Source organism: Equus asinus, chromosome 8, assembly GCF_041296235.1.
Source record: "Equus asinus isolate D_3611 breed Donkey chromosome 8, EquAss-T2T_v2, whole genome shotgun sequence".
NCBI classification, from domain to species: domain Eukaryota; kingdom Metazoa; phylum Chordata; class Mammalia; order Perissodactyla; family Equidae; genus Equus; species Equus asinus.
In genome coordinates this window covers 65,237,353-65,257,446 of record NC_091797.1, presented here as the reverse complement: position 1 = coordinate 65,257,446, position 20,094 = coordinate 65,237,353, and the positions used below count along the sequence as shown (strand labels likewise).

The 20,094-nt window shown below is 46.4% G+C and overlaps 1 protein-coding gene and 1 non-coding gene across 5 annotated transcripts in view; one reads left to right on the top strand and one right to left on the bottom strand.

Annotated features, from left to right (window-relative positions):
- The window catches only part of SLC22A23 (solute carrier family 22 member 23), a 153,035-nt gene that overhangs the window by 76,760 nt on the left and 56,181 nt on the right, over positions 1 to 20,094 (bottom strand). The window lies entirely within an intron of this gene.
- Positions 9,666 to 9,772, top strand: LOC123287524 (U6 spliceosomal RNA). Its single transcript, XR_006530845.1, has one exon. It is a non-coding gene; the product is annotated as a U6 spliceosomal RNA (small nuclear RNA).

The window sequence follows — 20,094 nt, the reverse complement described above, 5'->3', positions numbered from 1 at the left end:
GGGTAGCTCAGAAGAAATGCTCTTTTCCGGGGAGCTTTCTGCTTTCCTGGGCTTCTTGGAACGGTGTGCAGCCTAAACCAGCTGCCTGTGGAGCCCCCTGATGAACAACATACATCTCAGGAGCTGGAATTGCTGCCCAGCCCGACTTAGCTTTCCAACTGACGGACCTTGGCCTGCTGGAGAAGATGAGGAGAGCCAGAAGTTTCTGGATGAGGCTGAGACAACTAGGACTTAGCATTCAAGAAAACGTGACTCAGTCTGGTGAGAAGGATTCGGAGACCAGTGCCTGGGTTCTGCCCTGTTCTGAGCAGAAGTGAGGGTAGTTGCTCACTTGAGGTCCAATCAAGGTCACTGGGTGCATTGGTGGCGGTGGGGTGGGGTGGGGCATCTAATCCCTTTTCTGCCTCACATGACTCATCTTTAAGTGCTGAGGCATAGTCAGGAGTCCTTCCACAGAGCAGCCACCAAAGTCCTCATGTAGGATTCATTCTGCCGCCACTGTGGCCTGTGGACTGGACAGCCGGGCTCCCCTGCCAGAGCCTGCATCCTCGGCTACAAGATGGGATCAGCAGTGTCTTCCTCTCTCAGCTCCAGCAAGGTCAAGGTGACCGAAAGTGGAGAGCAAAGGTGGGAGGCCTTCTGGGGTGGGAAGTCACAACCACTCACTTCCCACCTTTTTGAACAAAGGCATTTTCCAGAAAGAAGGAGTTTCAACCAAAATTTGAATCCTTGGTTCTATATGACAAAGTATTGATAGCACATACGTCTTAGAAATACGCTTCCTGCTCTCGCCCTTCACATGATGCTTCTTCCACGGGATTCCAGGGTTTGTCATGCAGGTCAGGCTCCCCGAAGGGCCTTGCCCCCACACTCAACCAGAGCCAAGGAATTGTCAACCTGGGACCCATAGCTGTATTTTAGGGATAGCCATGAATTTTCTGTAGTTTTATGTAAAACTGTATGGGGGCGCGCGCGCGCGCGTGTGTGTGTGAGATAGGCATTTTTCCAGGGGAAGGACCCATAGTTTTCAGGAACTTCTCGAAGGGGTCTCTGACCCAAAAAAGACTCAGAAGACTTAGAAGTACTGCTTTGAAAGGAGCTTTCATTTCTGTCGAATTGGCCAAATTTCAATACAAAGTGGGTCAGAGTGATTAAAAGCTGAAAAAAGTCAAGGACCGGCAATTTAATCTGTAAGATTTCAAGGAAATTAAAACAAATCCTCCGATGCAATAAATTATGCAAAAGGATTCGGATGGAATAGGGAATCGTTAGCTGCAAAAGGTGTGGGGGCACAAGAACGTGAATCAGGGAAGAGAAGAAGAACCAGCGGAAATGCCAAGCGGAAGAGGCAGTTCTCAGTCGGGCTGGGCAGCAATTCCAGCTCCCGAGATGTATGTCGCTCATAAAGGGGCTCCGCAGGCAGCTGGTTTAGGCTGCACACTGTTCCTATTTTTACTTAAACCTGCTGAAAAAATGTGTCTACAGCACAGAAGTCCTGGCGTCCCCTCTGGGACCAACCTGCTGACACATCAGGACCACTCAGAGCGATGAGCTAATTAAAATTCTACGGTCTTTCCCAGAGATGGCTCTATTTTTAACCTAATTCTGACTGTCACTTAAAATGTGAGGTTTACATTTTTTTTAAGAACATACATTTTTCTTTCTTAATATTAATATTTCCTTCTTAATATTCTCATGAATAATTTAGCTTAGCTGATATTCCTCCAGTCTCCTTCAGCATTTCTTCTAAAGACAGATGGGGACATTCTGGGAAGAAGGGAACTGATAAGACAAGGTGAATCTTTGCATCCCACTCTGCAGGGCCACCAATTAAATATAAAAGGACAAAAAAGGAGTGCAGCCCTAGCATTTAAAATAGCCCCATCACCTCCCTGTAATTTTCCCCAACCTTCTGTTCAAGGCAATATCCAGTTCACAAATGTTTTCCAAAAGTTTATGTGTAACTTGCTTATTAGAAACAATGGTGTAAACATATATTTAGGTTCTCTATTAGAAGCCACATTTTTTTAGGGGCCCTATTCTCATCCATATAAGCATTTTAAGCCAAAGACTGTTGAAATGCTTTATACTTAAAATGTGTATGTATTCAAACAATATTGCTACAATATTAGAAATGATTTTTTTTCCTTTGCTGAGGAAGATTAGCCCTGAGCAAACATTTGTGCCAGTCTTCCTCTACTTTATATGTGAGTCGCTGCTATGGTATGGCTTGATGAGCAGTGCGTAGGTCTGCACTTGGAATCCAAACCTGGGTTGCCAAAGTGGAACACTTAAAATTTAATCACTGTGCCATGGAGCTGGCCTCTTGAAATGGTTTTTAACATAGCTTAAGAATAATTTTTCTTGTGAAAATTTCCCTTACACATAGGTATACTCCCATATTCAAGAGAGAGAAAAAAATTCAATACACTGTAACCACAATTAATATTTGTTGAGCATCACACTTTTCTTTTAACAGAAAGAGGCAAATTAAAAGAAAACAGATCCAATTTCGTTAGGATGACTGTTAGAGAGTGGACTGCAGTGTGCGCCACTCAACTTCACTTTATGGAATATATGCTTCCATTTTGAAAAATGACTTGGTTGGGGATTTTTTTCCCTCTATACTTATTTTTCCAATGATTTTCTTCATAAAACTAAAGGTGGTTAGCCACATCCAGGAACACAAAAAAATTTTTTTAAATTAAGTTTTGGGAAATGACTTAAAGGACAATTATTTAATAAAATAATTCAAACACTTAAATGAGTTTTGAAGAATCTTGAGTTGATCCTTGAGGAACTTCGAGCCTTATGGGAGCAGGGGGTGCATGTGGACTTCCAAGGGCAGGGGGCCCCAGCTCTTGGTTCTGACTTGGCATGGAGCTTTCTCTACACAGGTGTAAAGAATCGGGCTCTCTCAGGGGACCCCTGAGCTGGAGAGAAAGCTGTCTCCAGGTGGGCGAGGAGACAGGGCTGTTAGAGCTGCTCAGGGTGTTGGCCAGGTGGGCAGAAAGCTCCTGGGGTGCTCTGTGCCACCTTTCTGCAGTCTGTGGTGGTGGAGCTCCTCGTTCCCCTCACATCTCTCCCCTGATGGTGGCCCACACGCCTGATGGCTGGCTCAGACTGAGCGTGTCTACACTGGCCTGCCTTGTATACATTTAACGCGGAGGAACCATCGATCCTGGTTTAGTTTCAATAACTTGACTCATCTCTTGAAACCAGCAGGGCCTTCAAAGACAGGACATCATAGACTCATTTCCTCAAACTGCCAAAGGGTCTCCTGACAGCGGAACCCCTGCCATCCACACTTGGCCCTACAGCGGCACAGCCAGCCTTTCAAGGGCTGATAAGCAGGAACTAAGTGTTTGATTTCCTGAAAACATCTCCTATGTGAGACTTACTTACCCATTCTGCTGCTCCAGGAACGTGGCCTTGTTCCTAGGGAATTGCTTTATTTTATTTACTCTCTGAGAGATACTACTACACAAATATGAACTTATTGGAAAAAACGTCTTGGAGAGGCTTCGTACTGGTTTCCTCTCCCTGAGTGATGAGCATGTAATTTTGATGTTTATCTGGTGCCATGGTAACCAGCACTTGAGTTTTACTTTTTTAGCCTTTGGAGTGATTATAGAAATTCCATTTAGCAAACACTTATAGAGTGCCTACCAAGTGTGGAAGATAAAAAGATGAAGGAGACACTCTTTTTCCTCAAAAGGACATGTCCAAGTGCCAAGAACTAGACCAGGAGTCGGATGACTTTTCCTGTAAAAAGACAAACGGCGAAGATTTGAGGTGTTGCGGGCCACGTGGTTTCTGTTGCACCTCCTCAACTCTGCCACCATGGAGCAAAGCCACCACAGACTATACGTAAACCTACGAGCACGGCTGGGTTCCAACGACACTTTATTGATGGACTGAGACTTAAATCTTCTCTAATTTTCATGTCACAAAATATTAATCTTCTTTTGATGTTCTACAATTCTTAGAAAAATGGAAAAACCATCCCCAGCTCACAACCATATAAAAAAGGCAGCTGGCCGAACGTAGCTGGTGGGCTGCAGTGCTCAGACCCCTGGGCTGGACCTGCTGGTCTGCCCCTGCCTCGCTCTGCAGGGAAGGTAAGTGGCCCAGACTTCCTGAGCCTCACTTTCCTCATCTGTAAAATGGGCATGAGAATCTTTGTCTCGTGAGTTCTAAACAGAGAAAACCCTAAATGAATGCTAGCTGATGGCCCTCCCAGAGCAGGGCCTTGTTTGATGATGATAATGACGACATCGACAACAGCAGTAACAACCACCCCTCCTTAACATCTGCTTCCTGCTAGGCCTTGTGTTAAGTGCTGCATTCTTTTTGCAGTATTTTATCTAATCTATGGAGCCATCAATTTTAAGATGCACCATTGCTGAATGTACTACCAAGAAAGAAAAGGCTGCCAGCTCACCCCTGACACAGCATGGATCGTAAAATGCATCCTGACTTCACAAATGGTAAAATGTGTGTGTGTGGGGGGGTGCATTTTACAACCAATGACATAGGCTACCTCCTTTAAGCCCACAGCCATCCTAGGTGGTAGGTACGATTATCATCCCTATTTTACAGGTGAGGAACCTGAAGAACACTTCCTAATCTACACTGGAACAGCCAGAGTGTCAGCACCGGGATTTTTAATGTGAGCCACCTGGTCCAGAGTCTGACCTCTGCCTCAAGGGCGTGAATGCCCAGAAGAAGGCTGAAACAGCTGGAACTGAAGTATGAAATGGCAAGGTCACGGAAGCCTGGCACAGATGAGCTTTCTCCTCAGCACTCATCAGAGGGGACACACAGCAGGCCAGTCAATCATGTCCCTCTGGTGTTTCAAAGTAGGGTGTGAATGCAGTAAGAGGTAGCAGGAAATAGGAATTTTAAAATACAAAATAAAAATGGCAAGATGCACTAACATCTAAGTGTGCAGATTCCTCTTGACAGCTGGATTGGGAATCCTACCCAGCTCAAGGAAGGATGGGAGCCGATGCTAAGAGCAAGTAACACAAACAGAGCAGGGCAGGACAAGGCAGCCAGGGAGAGGTTCCTATCCCTGAGCTTTACTTTCTTGTGTGAAAGGAATGCGCGTAGGGTGTGAAGTCCAAATGCTGGAGACCAGCCTGCCTGCAGCTCTGTGCCTGGGGAATCAGGACTTCCCTGCGTCTCCCATCCTCACTGCTCGGGGGCTCAAGACAGGCTCAGACTTCCCAGCTCAGCCCTTCGCATCGCTCACCAAGAGCTGGAAGCACAACACAGGTGTTAGGCATGACACTTCGAATGCAGAAATTACTGGAGAACTTAGGCCAAAATTCTCTTTCAAATTCTGATTTGTTTTTCTTCTCAAAATCTTGGCCTCAAATCTTTTTTTCTCTCCATAATTATTTCATCATCAAATATTTATGATGTGCTTAAAATATGCTAAAAGGGATGAGATTTCTCTTTTTCCTATAAGACTCCAATTACTCAAAGCTTCCCCCACATGTAACTTCAGCCTGTCTTGCTGTGCAGAAAGGAGTCAACACAGCAGACCAGAGACTGCGCGCCTCAGAAAGGCCCCTTGTAAGCCGACCCAGGTGATGTCTGGGAACTTGGACTTCAGGAGTCATCCACCCGTCCCCGAACTGACAGGCATGGCTGCTGTGCCTACACTGTTTGTACAGACATTGTGGTTTATGCTGAGCACCTGCTTTTTCTGAGAGTCTGGAGCTTGGTGTGTGCCAGGCAGAGGGTGCGTGTGTGACCGGCCTCCGATAAAACCCTGGGCGCTGAGTCTCTAGTGAGCTCCCTGGCAGACACTCCACATGTGTTGTCACAATCCATTGCTGGAGGAATGAAGCACATCCTGTGTGACTGCACTGGGAGAGGACTCTAGAAAGCTTGCACCTGGCCTCCTCTGGGCTTTGCCTCACATGCCTGTTCCCTTTGCTTATTTTTCTCTGTAATAAATCATAGCCAAACAAGATGCTGAGTCCCGTGAGTGCTCCTAGAGAATCATCAATCTTGAGGGTGGTCGTGGGGACTCCTGACGCAGCCATCCTCAGCCAGTTCATGTTAGAACACTGTCCTACATAGTGCTGCACCAGGCATAGGAAGGCAGGGGAGAGATGGAGGCCACTCACTCTGCTGATCCTGAAGCAAAAGTGCACGCACGAGAAGCCAGGTATCTTCCACGCAAATGTTGACCAAGCATCCAGTACATGGTCAGGGAGATACCAACTTTATGATTTGAGCATAGGAGACAACAATGATGGAGATGATGACAATGATGATGATGGTAATGGTGAGGGAGGTGATAATGGCTAACACTTATCTGGTCCTTATTGTGTGCTGGGCACTCTCTGAAGAACTTTCCGTGTTAACTCCTTGAATCCTCACGGCAACCCTGGGAGATAAGCACTTTTGCTACCTCCATGTCTACAGATGAGGAAGCTGAGCCCAAAAAGGTTACATACTGCCCCAGGTCACACATTTAGTTATGGCAACACATCCTCTGACTTCAGAATCTGAATTCTTAACCGCTATACTGGACTGTCTCTCTTGGGACACAGAGATAAATCTAAACTAGTATAAACAGGCCCAACATTACCTACATTTAAAAAAATACATATTATTAATTATATTCTACCTAGCCTCAGAATTATTTGTGTGCTTTTTTTGGGGGGGGCGGGGAGGAAGATTAACCCTGAGCTAACATCTGTTGCCAATCTTCCCATTTTTGCTTGGGGAAGATTGCCCCTGAGATAACAGCTGTGCCAATCTTCCTCTATTTTTTGTATGTGGGATGCTACCACAGCATGGCTTGATGAGTGGCGTGTAGATCTGTGCCTGGGATCTGAACCCATGAATCCTGGGCTGCTGAAGCTGAGCATGTGAACTTAACCGGGCCGGCCACCTGCATGCATGGTTTAATGCCTGTGCTGGACTGCAAGCTGTGTGGCCAGGTTCAAGCCCAGTGTGTCTTTGTGTCCCCTCCATGGCATCACGTTTTGCTCATGGCAAGCACTCAGATGCAGATGGACGGACAGAAGAAGATAATCATGCAGAAGTAGGAGGTCAGCACAGTCTAGATGATAAGTGACATGATGATAGGTCTCAGGGAACATGTGGACACCGAGGGGAATCTCAAATCTAAGTTCCAAATAGACAGAAGGGAAAACAGGCATTCCATGTGGCCATGATGATACAAGCAAAGAGGTGGAGCCAGCAACGACCATGAGAAGTTGGGAGGACCAAGAGAAGACTGGCTGGAATGAAGGGGGTGCCTTGGTAAAACTGGGTGAAATCAAACTATGATGATCCTAAAGGAAAAGCTAGAGTTTAAAGGCAATGGGCAGCCAGGGAGGAGGAAAGTGACAGTGATAAAGTGACGGTTCAGGAAGAATCACTCGGGGCAGAATAGACAGCTGGTTTGATGGGTCAGAGCTCGGGAGAAGGAGGAGGGGTTGAGAAGCTGCTGCAAGAGTCTCAACATGTCAACCAGCATGATGCACGGCCAGAGCCCAAGACTGGAGGGGCTTCAGTGCTAGATCTGCTACTAAGACAAGTGCCATCCGGACAATGCAGACCGTCTGAGTGGGGGTTTGAGCAGGGGGGCAGACAATCTCAGACATCCTGTCCCACTTTAACCTTTTAGGAGTCTAATAGATTTGGGCTGGAATTAGGATGGTAGCTGTGGGTTTTAAGAAGCATTTCTAAAGAGCGAATTGATGGAATCTGGTATCTAATTAACAGTGGCAGGGGTACTAACGATGGCCAAAAAGTGAGTGCAGAAAACGAAGTGAATAAAGGTGATATGGACAGGAGTAAGGGAGTCTGGAACGGAAACTCAGACATTCTTTATTTCACACAAAAAATATGTTTTTAGGAAAAAATCATCTTAATAACTACAAGAAGTGAGACTTTAAATGACAATGAGCTACCAGGAAAAAAAAGCAGAAAAAAATTAAAAGCAAGCCTAAGAGAAAATGAATTACTTGATAGTTGCTTTATCCACTCCTATTCATCAGTGAACATTTTCAGTACTGCCAGCTTCAAAACATACCACCCCTGTCAAAATATTGCTTACGCAACTGCGGTTGAGTCTGATTAATTCTCATGATTCTATCTGAGCACGTTCTGTGTTTTGAAATAGAATTATCAGCTACTGACCCTCAGGAAGCTAATTGCTTTCCCACATATTCAGCACAATTACGCATCCAACCAAACCATTCACTGACTGCAGTGGCAGTACGCAACAGTGAGCTTTAGCGCCCAGGGTCAACATGGGCCAGGGGGCCAGTGCGGCGGCTATGACTGTGGGCAGACAGCGGTTCCGGGGAGAAAGTGCTCAGTGGGGCTGCACACCCTCTTTTCCGCAGATGTAACTTACTGCTCTGTATACACTCTCTCTCCAGGGAAGGGGCTTGCAGCCTCCAATGTTTACATCTGTATTGAATACACAAGGCTGGCGTTAAATACGACAGATGAGCAATTAGCCCCTTCCATCAATTATCCTGCCTTGCGCACACATACTAGGTCACCACCGACAAAGACCAATTTCTGGTTTAATGGGGCAGAAAGAAGACATCCAGATATAAAAGTCCATCAACTGTCTCTATTCTTCTTAAAACACCCCCCTCGGAGGAAGACACACGCCTGTCTATTTACTTGAATTTGTTTTTTACGTAGCTGCTAAAGTAGGAATTTTAGTAGTAGAAATAAATTCATTTAGTGCTACATGTATTTCAATTCTATTTCTAGCAGGCATTAGGAAGCCTCTTCCATATTTCAACTTTGAATATTTTATAGCCATATATATTTCTTTGAAAAACCACACTGCATTTGAGGTAATAAAGATCTTGCTGATTTTATTAACATTTGTGCCAGTGAGAGCACAGCAGTAAATACCAAACCTCGCTTCAGAACACAAACGTTTACCGGGCCATCATTTCAGAGTGGCCCCGCCCGTGAGAAGCCAGACCAAAGCGTGGACAGCCAGCCTCCTCCTCACCCTCTGCGCTTCACTGTCTGACTGGAGTAAGTCATTTAACCATTGCTCTGCCTTGGCCAAATGAGACCAACACCAAATCCTGGTGCACAGCGAATCTCCCCTTGAGCCACCTTTCTGAGCCAGGTTAGAGCGCCCCCAGCTCCGGCACCTTTCACAGACCCTTCACCTCACCTCTGCTTATATCCTGTAGCTCCCATTTCGGTCACCAACATCCCTTTCACTACAGAATGTGCTTTCTCGTCTATCTCAAGCCCTTCTTCCCACAGGAAGACTTTCCCATCTCTCAAAGCTCATTATCCTTTTTCCCGTCTCCTAAATTTCGAACGACTTTCAGCCACCCTGCATCAATCCTTAATTCATTCACTTATGTTACAAATATTTTAGTGTCCGTACAAACACTGTGTTGGGTCATTTGTAAGAAACCCCATGGGCCACACATTTACCTGCGGGCTAGCTGGACAGAGACGGCCCAGACAGTGAGAGAGGCCAACGGAAGGCCGAGGGGGTTGACAGTGAGGGCGGGGTCCAGAGAGTGAGGGTGGGATCCACAGAGAGCAAGGGCGGGGTTCAGAGGCTGAGGGCTAGGTCCCAGTGAGCCTGGCCCACCCCAGCTGGGTGGGGAATGGGAGGGTCTGAAAGGGAAAGGCCTTTGGTGCTCAATTAGGCAGCACGTGTTCTAAAATTGGAACAATACAGAGAAGGCCAGAGTGGCCTCTGCACAAGGAAGACACGCAAATTCGAGAAGCATTCCATATTTAAACGAAAAAGAAAAAGGGCCCTTTTGAGTTGACCGCAGGAGAAACTGGTAGAAAGTGGAAATGCAGATTGCGGAGGGGGGAGGAAGGGCACTTCAGGTGGAAGGAAGGGTACAGATGAGCGCGTGGAGGAGAGGGTTGGGTGTAGAGAGTAAAGAGGGGGACTGCAGCGCCGAGAACAGTGGGCAATAACCTGAAAGAGCCCTCCCGGCTCAGAGCCCGCCTCCCCGGGAACCCCGGCTGCTGCCCTCCTTGTGCCTGAACAGGGGGACTAAGGGCGGACGTGTCTCTCTCTCCAGTCTGTGCGCAAGACGACGGCAGGCACCGCTCTCCCTGGCTTTCCTGCCATCACCTCCAGGGCAGCCACATGGTAACTAAGAAATCACACTGTGCTCCTACCGTGTGCGCTGCCGCGAACGCTGGCCGTTAAGCCGCAGAACCACATTATCTGCGCTGTGCTCTAGAAAGATGAAGGCAGCAGGAGCAACGCCTGGCGAGGCAGAGGCTGGGGCAGGGGACCAGTCAGGAGACCAGGAAGGCCTGTTCCCGGCAGGGCTGCGCAGACCAGGGAGTGGCCCTGGGAAGGAGGTATGCAGCCTCACATCTGGCATCTGCCCTCTGCAGAGAATGCCGCTCCTTAGTCCCTTCCATGGCCCCGGAGCCACTACAGGAGCAACAGGACGTGCACAGTTTGCCTGACATAGGACACTGCCGTCAGGCAGCTCACCCAGTGGCTCCACACAGACCAGGACACACATATAAGGATGTCTGGCACGTGTAAAGGGCTGGGCGACGCCGTTACAGAATCTTTTTACCTGGAAACTGACAATGGGAGCCTACACCTAACACGCATGTGACTAATTCCCACATGCCCTCAACCCCTCCCTTAAAATGCAGTATTACCAACGGCTCCAGAGACTCTGCTTCTTGCTCAGCTGACCTCAGTGCTTGGCCCCCCTCTAGCTGGGTCCACATTTGCCAGGTGGGTGTGCTGGAAGGCCCGAGGTCAAGGTGGTCAAAAGTCCGTCAAGTATGGACAGTGAGAATCGGGATAGTTCTCTCAGGAATTGAAGGCCGAGAGGACACAAAAACCTCAGTTCATGCAGCAGCACTTACTCCTGCAAGACTCGAAGGGCACTGAAACAAAACCCTTTACTGAGTAACCATTGCTGTTACTACTACTCAGACAACAGGCCTCAATGTCCCTTGAGACGCCATTTCCTTTCCTTTTGTATATTTCCTGACAACTATGATCTCCCTTCGCTATCTGAGTGGCATTAGACAGCTATTCAGGAGGTCTAAGTTCTGACACTCGTTCAAACACCATCTGTCCGGCCTTAAGTATTTTAACTCCCATAGCGTCAGATTCTAACACGATGGATGAACTGGACTGTGGTCTGCGTGCTAAGTTGCAGCTCAAGAAACCTGTCTTTATAGGACAGCCAGGGCTGAGCCTGCCAGGCTGCCCCTTCTGCTCTGTTTTCTCCGTGATGTAACTCCAATTCCCTCAGTGAGCTCCCTGGAGATTGTCTCGTATACCCGGCCTGCCTGTGAGACAAGCTCCATTCTGTAACACTGAGTGTAGACGAGAGCAGAAGTTTACAACATTCTTCTCCTCTACCAAAGGGGCCTAGGTGTCTTCTCCCCCAAATATGCTCTTTCTTCTTGGCAAAACTCTTACAGCCAACTGGACTGGAAGCTCTCTGAGAGAAAGGCCAACCTTTCTAACGATAATCTGGAAACTTAAAAAATCACCAGATGTTCCCTGAGAAAGGTCAGAGTGTGTTTCTCATTGTCAAGGATGACATTTCCATCTCATGCTATGGGACACTGTCAGTGAACTAAAGTGTCAGTGAACTCAAGAACACCACAAGCAAATTCAAGGTATTGTACTTGCAGGACTGGGTTGGGGGGGTGGGAGAAGGACAGACAGTGTTTCCACTCGGTTTTGGAAATTTTAGCTCACGTGAAAGAAAAAGGCAAAGATACCTTGTGGGGATTGAAATGCTGCCGTTTTTCCTTTCCGCTGGTATTAAATTTCTCCCACTAATTCTAGCCCTGCTCCATATCACCTTGAACACAAGTTGAAAACCTAAACCTCTGGAGTATGTGCTTAAGGCAGAAACTTCTGCAATTCAAACTGAAGCCATGCAGCTGAGGTGGGCTCATGACTGACTCTACTCAGCAAGCCTCCCTGGGCTCCCAGCAGAAGCGTTTATTTAACGGGGTTCCTGCAGTTCTGCTCGTTAGGGATGATGCATAATGTGCAGACATCGCCCCAGCGTTGGGGATCTTAGAAGAGGATCAATTTCTGTCTTTGGTGGGGGGAGGGGGAGAGGATGCCTGTGTACAAGTGAGAGAAACAGAAAATATGAAGAACACCCTGAGGGATAAGGGGGAGAGATGGTGAAGGGAATGGAAGTCCTAAATGATAACTGTTTAAGACACAATGAATAGAAAACATGTTCTGGGCTAGGGCAGGGCTCGATATGTGAACAATACACTAATTCTACAGGGCCAATGGAGTGAACAGTTTGCCCAAACTCACCAAAGTTAAGCAGGTTTTAGAAATGTTTAGATGAAAGTTTCAAATGGACAGGAATCAGTTCGAATAAACAGAAATGATAACACCTACACTAACTGTCCTGTAATATCTGACACAGTTGGGTAGGATGTTAGTAGAAGATCTTCCTGTAAAGAACTATCTGAAACCATAATAATAAGGGGTTGATACAAAGAATACTCAAGGGAATGACTGATGTGGATCCATTAGTTCATAGTATTTATATACATCTGAGTCCCTCAACAATAACCTGACCAGTGAAACAAACATTTCTTGACATTATCATGACACCAGACATTTGGTAGATTTATCAATATGTACAATAAATACATACAAAGTCCTATGGAACTGGACTCCATTTTTGGAACTTATTTACTCTTTACAAAACTCTATACACCCACATAGCAGAGCCAGAAGGACCAATAACTAGAATATACAGTTAGGTACTGGGGGGGCTTTGGGGAGAAGAAGAAAAAAAAAGATTGGCAACAGATGTTAGCTCAGGTGTCAATCTAAAAAAAAAAAAAGTTAAAAAAAAGAGGTTCCAAGATATGGATGTCTTAATTGAACCACACAACGGTTGAGTTTATTACAGACTAGACTTGTCCCTCACCGTTGGACCTAATCGTCTTGGTTCTCTTAAAAGTCTGCGGGTTCCTTGGGGAAGCCCTCTGAGGTCGTGGTGAGTGCTGGACCAGGGATCAGGACATCCCCGTCCACCTAGGTATGGTACCCACACATCTGCCTGCTACTGGCCCATATGAAAAACAAAAGTCCCGTCCTCAAAACAAAACATTCCTCAGAGAACACCTGGCTGCCAGGACAGAGAGATGCAGGACAGCTGGGATGCTGTGAGGGCAGACTTGGTCACCTAATTTTTTTCAGCTCATCTTCTCTAAAAAACATCCATGAAATTATCCATTAGGCTGCCAAGATACACAACCAGTGTCCCAGCTCTGAATTCAAGCAGGATGCTGCCCAATTAAATGCATCGCACTCCAAAGGACGTGGCTCTCGAATTCCCCGTTGAACATCGGTCCCTGCTGGACACGAAGAAGAGTCTTCAATAGGCTTTACAAAACAACACCTTTCCACCCTCCTCCTGGCCCTCTAATTACCTGGCAAGATGGATTCATTAAGTGACCCAGCTCGACGTTAGCCCTACATTAGTCATGACATTGATGCCACTGAGGCTCAGAAAGCATGCCGTTAGGAGGTTAGACAGGGAGCAGAGGACACGTGAGGAAGGGAGGCAGCCCAGGCTGGCCCTGCAGGCCTCAGAGCTGAAGAGAGGGAGGAAAAAGGAAGACTCACAAAGCCAACATCTATGAACTCTGGAAGTGGGCACTAGTAACTCGTTTCTCCCTATTTCTCCTCAAAAAGATTGCTTGTTTGGAAAGTCGGGGAAGGGGCTGTGAAAGCAGCCACGGGAGGCTCCCGGTTCTTCTAAGATGGCCTTGTTCTTAGTGTCACAGAGGAGACTGGCACTGCCGGGCAACAGCCATCCCCACAGGCTGGGGGCTCTGAGGGCCTTTGTTCCCCAGCAGCCACGCCAGGCATCGCTGGAGACAGCCCCAGAGCTCAGAGTGGGCTTTGAGGGCCAACCCTTTTGGGGTTGATGAAGAGAGTGAGTCCATATGACTGAGCAATCCCAGTTCTGGGTATATATCCAAAAGAATTGAAAGCAGGGTCTCAAAAAAGATATTTGTACCCCAACGTTTACTGCAGCATTATTCACAGTAGCCACAATGTGGAAGCAACCCAAGGGTCCATCAACAGAGGAACAGGAAAACAAAATGTGGTCTATACATATAATGGAATATCACTCAGGCTTAAAGAGGAAATTCTGACACATGCTTCAACACAGATGAACCTTGAAGGCATTGTGCTCAGTGAAACAAGCTAGTCACAAAAGAACAAATATGGATGATTCCACTTCTATGAGGTCCCTAGAGAAGTTAGGTTCATAGAGACAGGAAGTAGAAGGGTTGTTGCCAGGGACTGGGAGGGGGGAATAGGGAGAAAGTGTTTAATGGGGGCGGAGTTTCAGCTGGACATGGATGGAGGCGATGGTCGCACAACAATGTGAATGTACTTAACACAACTGAGCACACAACCCTTAGAAAAGGTTATGATGGTAAATTTTATATTATGCTTTTTACCATAATTAAAATTTTTTTTAAAAAATGGTATGCAGAGAATTAGTGTGTGATCAGAGAAATAAGCTGGTGATTTCCGAGTGAACAGCCAGGGACGCATTTCTGAGGAGGGAAGTGGGCTGGAGGACAGGATAAAGGCCTAGACAGAACTCTCTGCATCTTTAATTTCTGCTGCTCTCTGACCACCCCACATCTCGGTCTTTTCAGGCTGTTTTCCTGCAATCACCTCCCCCCTCCAATCTCACGAAGGCCTAGACTCATCAGGGTGATGCATGATTGCTTGGCCTGGGGCCTGTGCAGGAGAAAGCACACAGAAAAGGTTGTCCTTCCTGACTTGTGAAAGCATTAGAAACAACCTGTGCAAACCAGGCATGAGGGAGAAAGGGTGCTGCTATTTGCATTTCGAATTGCTGCTCACCCATAAACACGCTGGGAGCCCCCAGGCTCCACACCTCACTGCAAGAGGAGAACCGCCTGGCTGCAACCAGCTTCAAAGATTTGCCCCCATTGTTTGCCTTTTTTGCTAACTTTGCAAATTTGATGTCCTATGTCCTCAAAAAACAATACTCGGCCAGTCAAAGGGGAGGCTAACATATGAAAGTGAAATCACAACTGTGCATCTCAAAAAAGGCCCAGTTTTGGAAAAATGAACAGACTTCTCCTGGCATGGCATTACCAGGCCAGTTGCCACCATCTGTCCTTTGGCTCGCTTGGAATAGCTGTGAGCCACGGCCAGGCATAAGGGAATGGGGCTTTCTTCACAACCTTTTGGCCTAAATTAAACCTCACATCCAACGACAGTGAAGAATAAAAGGTTCAGAAGAAAAATGCATGATTGCCTGGAAAATTTACATACATTCAGCCATCTCAAGTAATTGGCCTCAAATCACAGAACACACTAACCAGATTTTTAAAGATCCTCCCTCCTTAAGAATGTGGAGAGATCCAGGCACATCCTGTGCTCCTCCACCTGCCCCACTCCCTCTTTCCTCTATGCCCAAAGCCTAGTCAAGTCCTCCTGCAAAGCTAAATGTGCAGGCCAAGAATTCTATTCACATCTACAGTCACCTTAGTCCACAGGCTCTCCCATAAGAAGTCCCAGGAGCTCGGAGTAAACCTAGTGCTCCTAGGGGCCCAGAGTTCTGGGGTATACTTCATGCTCACCTGCAGGACTGAATATCTTCTAAGGAACAACCCAGGCTGAGCTGCATCCTCTGTGATCATTTGGCTCCATTTCACTATCAATCTATTCCATATACTAAAGGCTGGATGAAAACTGGGGAGCTCACATGGACCCAATGCTGGGCACGTGGCATGCCTGAGTCTGGTATGCATAACCGGACCCCGAGTGAGGATTCAGAGTATGTGGGACTCTGCTTTATTTTCTAAACATTAGTTTCAGGTCCTGTGGCCTTAAATAAAATGCTGGCTATCTGTCAAACCATCGGCTGGACAGACTTAGAGCCAAGGACTCTAACACTGAAGCTGGAGTCCTGCCTAAAGCCCCACACACCAATACGAGTGAACCAGCTTATCTACTGTTGACACCTGTTCCACTCTTTAAGTGATTTTGGAGAACTGCATGGATGGAATGTAGAGAAATGACACCCTGTTTATAATGATGAAATGTTTCTTAAACTTACCAAAAATCCCCTGATGAGCTTTTTTTCCATCCTTTAGTGATTTATTACTCATTCTTCATTCTTGCAGAGTATCTACTGAGTAGATACTATAAATGCTGGGCAGACACAGAGCTACATACAGAGGATGCAAGATCAGCTCCATCCCCCTCTCATGGAGCTATGATGAAGATAATAGCAACGACTGGTGGAGGAATCAACTAATAGTGTGAAGTGGGAAAAGGAAGATGGCGATCCTATGTCACCATTCATTATTGACCATTCCCCCATTTTGTACTCATTAAAACATTATTTGCACACACATGTCCTCACCAAGTCACTGAGACCTTATTCTGACTGCTATCAATTCATTAATTAATAGTTGTGAGATACAGTTGAGCTCAATTTTAAATCCAACCAACTCTTTTGGCTTCTAGTTAACATCTTTCTAGTTCATGAGGCTTTCATGAGAAACCTCAGAAAATTATCTCTCTGTTCATAATCACCTATTTGACAACATCAGATGTCCTTTTTTCCTCACCTTTAGTATGTGGGAATTGGACTAAGAGAACTCCAGCCTTCCAGTCTTAATATTTTACAATCACACACATAACATCTATTCTATAATATTCCTGCATAGATTTTCATCATGTTCTATGAATTCATTCATTCATCCAACTCATATTTAGATACCCATTCTGTGCCAGGTGCAAATCTAGGTACTGGAGATACAGTGGAGAACAAGAATGATGAAGCCTTGCTTTTGTGGAGTTGACTCTAGAGCAGGTGGGCGGTACACACGGAGATGCAAATAAATAAATATATTTTCAGGGAGTGGTAGATACTTGAAAAAAGGCAGATGATTCAAAAGTTTGGGTGATGAGTAAATGGGTAGTCTGAGAAAGATCTGCAGCTGTCACATGAGCAGAATCATAGTGACAAGACATAGCCAGGCCTGCAGAGGTCAAGGATGGAGCTAAGAGAAAGGTTGGTACAAATGAGCTAAGGAACAAGTGAGAGTTTGGCATGTGGAGAACCAAAAGGTCAGTTAGGCTGGAATACAGCGCTTGATCAGCAGGGGTCAGACCACATAGGACTTCCTAGGTTGTGGTGAGGAGTCTAGATTTGAGGGTGTGGCAAAGACCACTAGTCAGCCCCCAATACCCATTCTTCCCTGCTTCCGCAGACTATTTCTGTACAAAATAAGATGATGTTCCCCAGCCACCCTCACAGCTGGGTGTGAGCAGGTTACATACCAATGGAATGTAAGAAGTGGCACCTATGACTTCTGAGAAGTGACCTTAATGGGAAGGAGTATTCCCTCCTCCTCTTTGCCACCTCTGTTGGCTGGAATATGGATGTGATGGCTGGATTAGCATGACAGGAAGGGTCTGGGCCCCAGTGTCATGAGACTGTCCATATCAGTCCTGGACTGACTTTATTGATGGTAGCAATAAACATCTACTTTGTTTTTGGTTTTCAGTCTTCACAGTGAAGCCACTGCTAACTAATTCAGAGGAAGCAGGCGAGTATAAGGTCTGATTCATGTTGTATAAAATTTACCCTGGTTGTAAGTGAAGAATTAGTTGTAGAGGTTTGAACAGGAAGCAGGAAAATCGGTCAGGAACCTATTGTGGTTATCCACAAGGCAAGAAATGAAAAGGCTTTGCCTCAGGGGTTGCAGTGGAGGTGGAGAGAACTGAGGGACTCAATATAATTTGAAGGAGTTGCCAAGAGGACTTGCTGATCAAAGGAGAGAGAGAAGAAAGCTTCAAACATTTTTGGCTTGAGCAACTGCGTAGATGGTGGTTCTATTTTTTGAGATTGGAAAGATCAGAGAGGAGTAGCTTTGAGGATGTGGGAGGAATGAGGGTTCCATTTTGGCCACACTGAGTTTAAAATGCCTACCGGACACCCAAGTGGAATATCCACGAGGCAGCTGGATATGTAAGTTTGGAAGTTGGTAGGGAGGTGAGAGCTGGCGAAATAAATCATACAGAGATGATTTAAGGCTACGTTTCTAGCAGAGCTGACCAATACGGTAGCCACTAGCCACTTGCGGTTACTTAAATTTAATTAATTAAAATTACCTAAAACTACAGATTCAGTCCCGCAGTCACACGAGCCACATCCCAGGAGCTCAGCAGCCACATGTGACCAGTGGTTGAGCACTGGACGGTGCAGAGAGAGAACACGTCCATCAATGCAGCAAGTTCTCTTGGAAAGCTCTCCTCTAAACCTCTTTAGAAATAGTTTATTTTGATTGGTTTGCCTTGTCTCATAGGACTATGTGTGAGAAGGAATGGGAAAGAAAATCTTTCTTTTATAACTTACACATGTAACAACCATTGTTCCCACATTTTTCAGGTTATGTTTATAAACTGCTCATAGTAACTCGCAATATTTGAAGAGGTCAGAGGTCTGCATAACTTTTCAGAAGGTAATTATCCTATGGTTTTCAACTGCTCTTTCATTGTGAGTTGCCTTATCATCCCTTTGAGGAGGAGGATGGAAACAAAAGGGATGACCTTTGTCTGCTGACAGCCACAGAGCCTCCCCGCTACTCCACACAGATACCAAAGCAGCAGAGATGGAACGGCAAAGCCAACTGTGCAAACATTTGCTTCTACTGTCACAAGTAGAAAGGAAAAATGCCAAAAGGGAGAGCTTGGAAAAACAGCAAGAGAGCCATTATCCCCTGAAGAGAACATGAAACAAGACCCTACAGTGACCCCACAAAGGAAACGGAAAATAAGATCCAACCATGAATGGGTCAGAGAACACCACTGTGTTTTGGGGCAATGATTACAAAGGAAAAAGTAGGATTTGGGACTGTGATATCCCGGGATCTCAGCTTGGGACTCACTGGGTGGTGCTTTCTGTAACTCAATCAAACTCTCTCTCTTTTTTTTTTTTTAAAGATTGGCACTCCAGCTAACAACTGTTGCCAATCTTCTTTTTTTTTCTTCTGCTTTTTCTCCCTAAATCCCCCAAGTACATAGTTGTATATTTTAGTTGTGGGTCCTTCTAGTTGGGGTATGTGGGACGCTGCCTCAACGTGGCCTAATGAGCAGTGCCACATCCGCGCCCAGGATCCGAACCAGCGAAACCCTGGGCTACTGAAGCGGAGCACGTGGAACTTAACCACTTGGCCATGGGGCCGGCCCCTCAATTAAACTCTTTTAAAGAATAAGACTAGTGTATCCTAGAGTAACAGGATCCTCCCTGACACCTCAAGCTCCCGTGAAAGTTTAACAATAACCCTGACATGTGGCTGGCAGGTTCCACACGCACGGGACTCAAGAGCCCAGGTGAAACACGAGGAAGCTGCAAGATGACTCCAAGGGAGACCATCTTTCGGTGACCAAACTGTCGAGAAGAGGTATGGTTTTGGTAAATTCCACCTACAGGAGATCTAGATTTGGATGATTAGTTCTCCATTTAGCTTTTTCCAGGGATGCTTCTGCATCAGAGAGGAAACTATCGGGTTAAACTTGTAAACCGCACCAATGATTGCTGCTTCATGGCAGCCCACGGGACAAGAGGGGCATGACCCACAAAGCACACAACAGAATACATTACTTTCTCTCCCAAAAAGCCAGCGATGGGTCTCCAGTGCCCACAGAGTCAAGCCCAACATCTTACCTGGCACGCAAGTCCCTCCATGGCCTGAGCCCTTTGGGAAAAACTTCCCAGCAGCTCCCCCATTGCATCTTTGCACAGCCCCCACATAGTGACCCCCGAGGAGAGGGCACCTCCAGGCTGGCCAGGCTCCTCAGTGAGAGAGGCTGACACAAGTCTTGGAAAGGTTCTTTCTTGTCCTTGTTTCTTTCTTGTCTTGTCCTCAGGACGTTGGAGAACAAAGCCAGAGAGCCAGAGTGGAAGCTGAGCCACGAAAGAGACAGGGGAGCAGGGGAGCAAGCCTAGGCCAAGTCCCCAACCCAGTGATGAAGTGGGAGCTAAGGGGAGCAGGAGTGAGAACAGG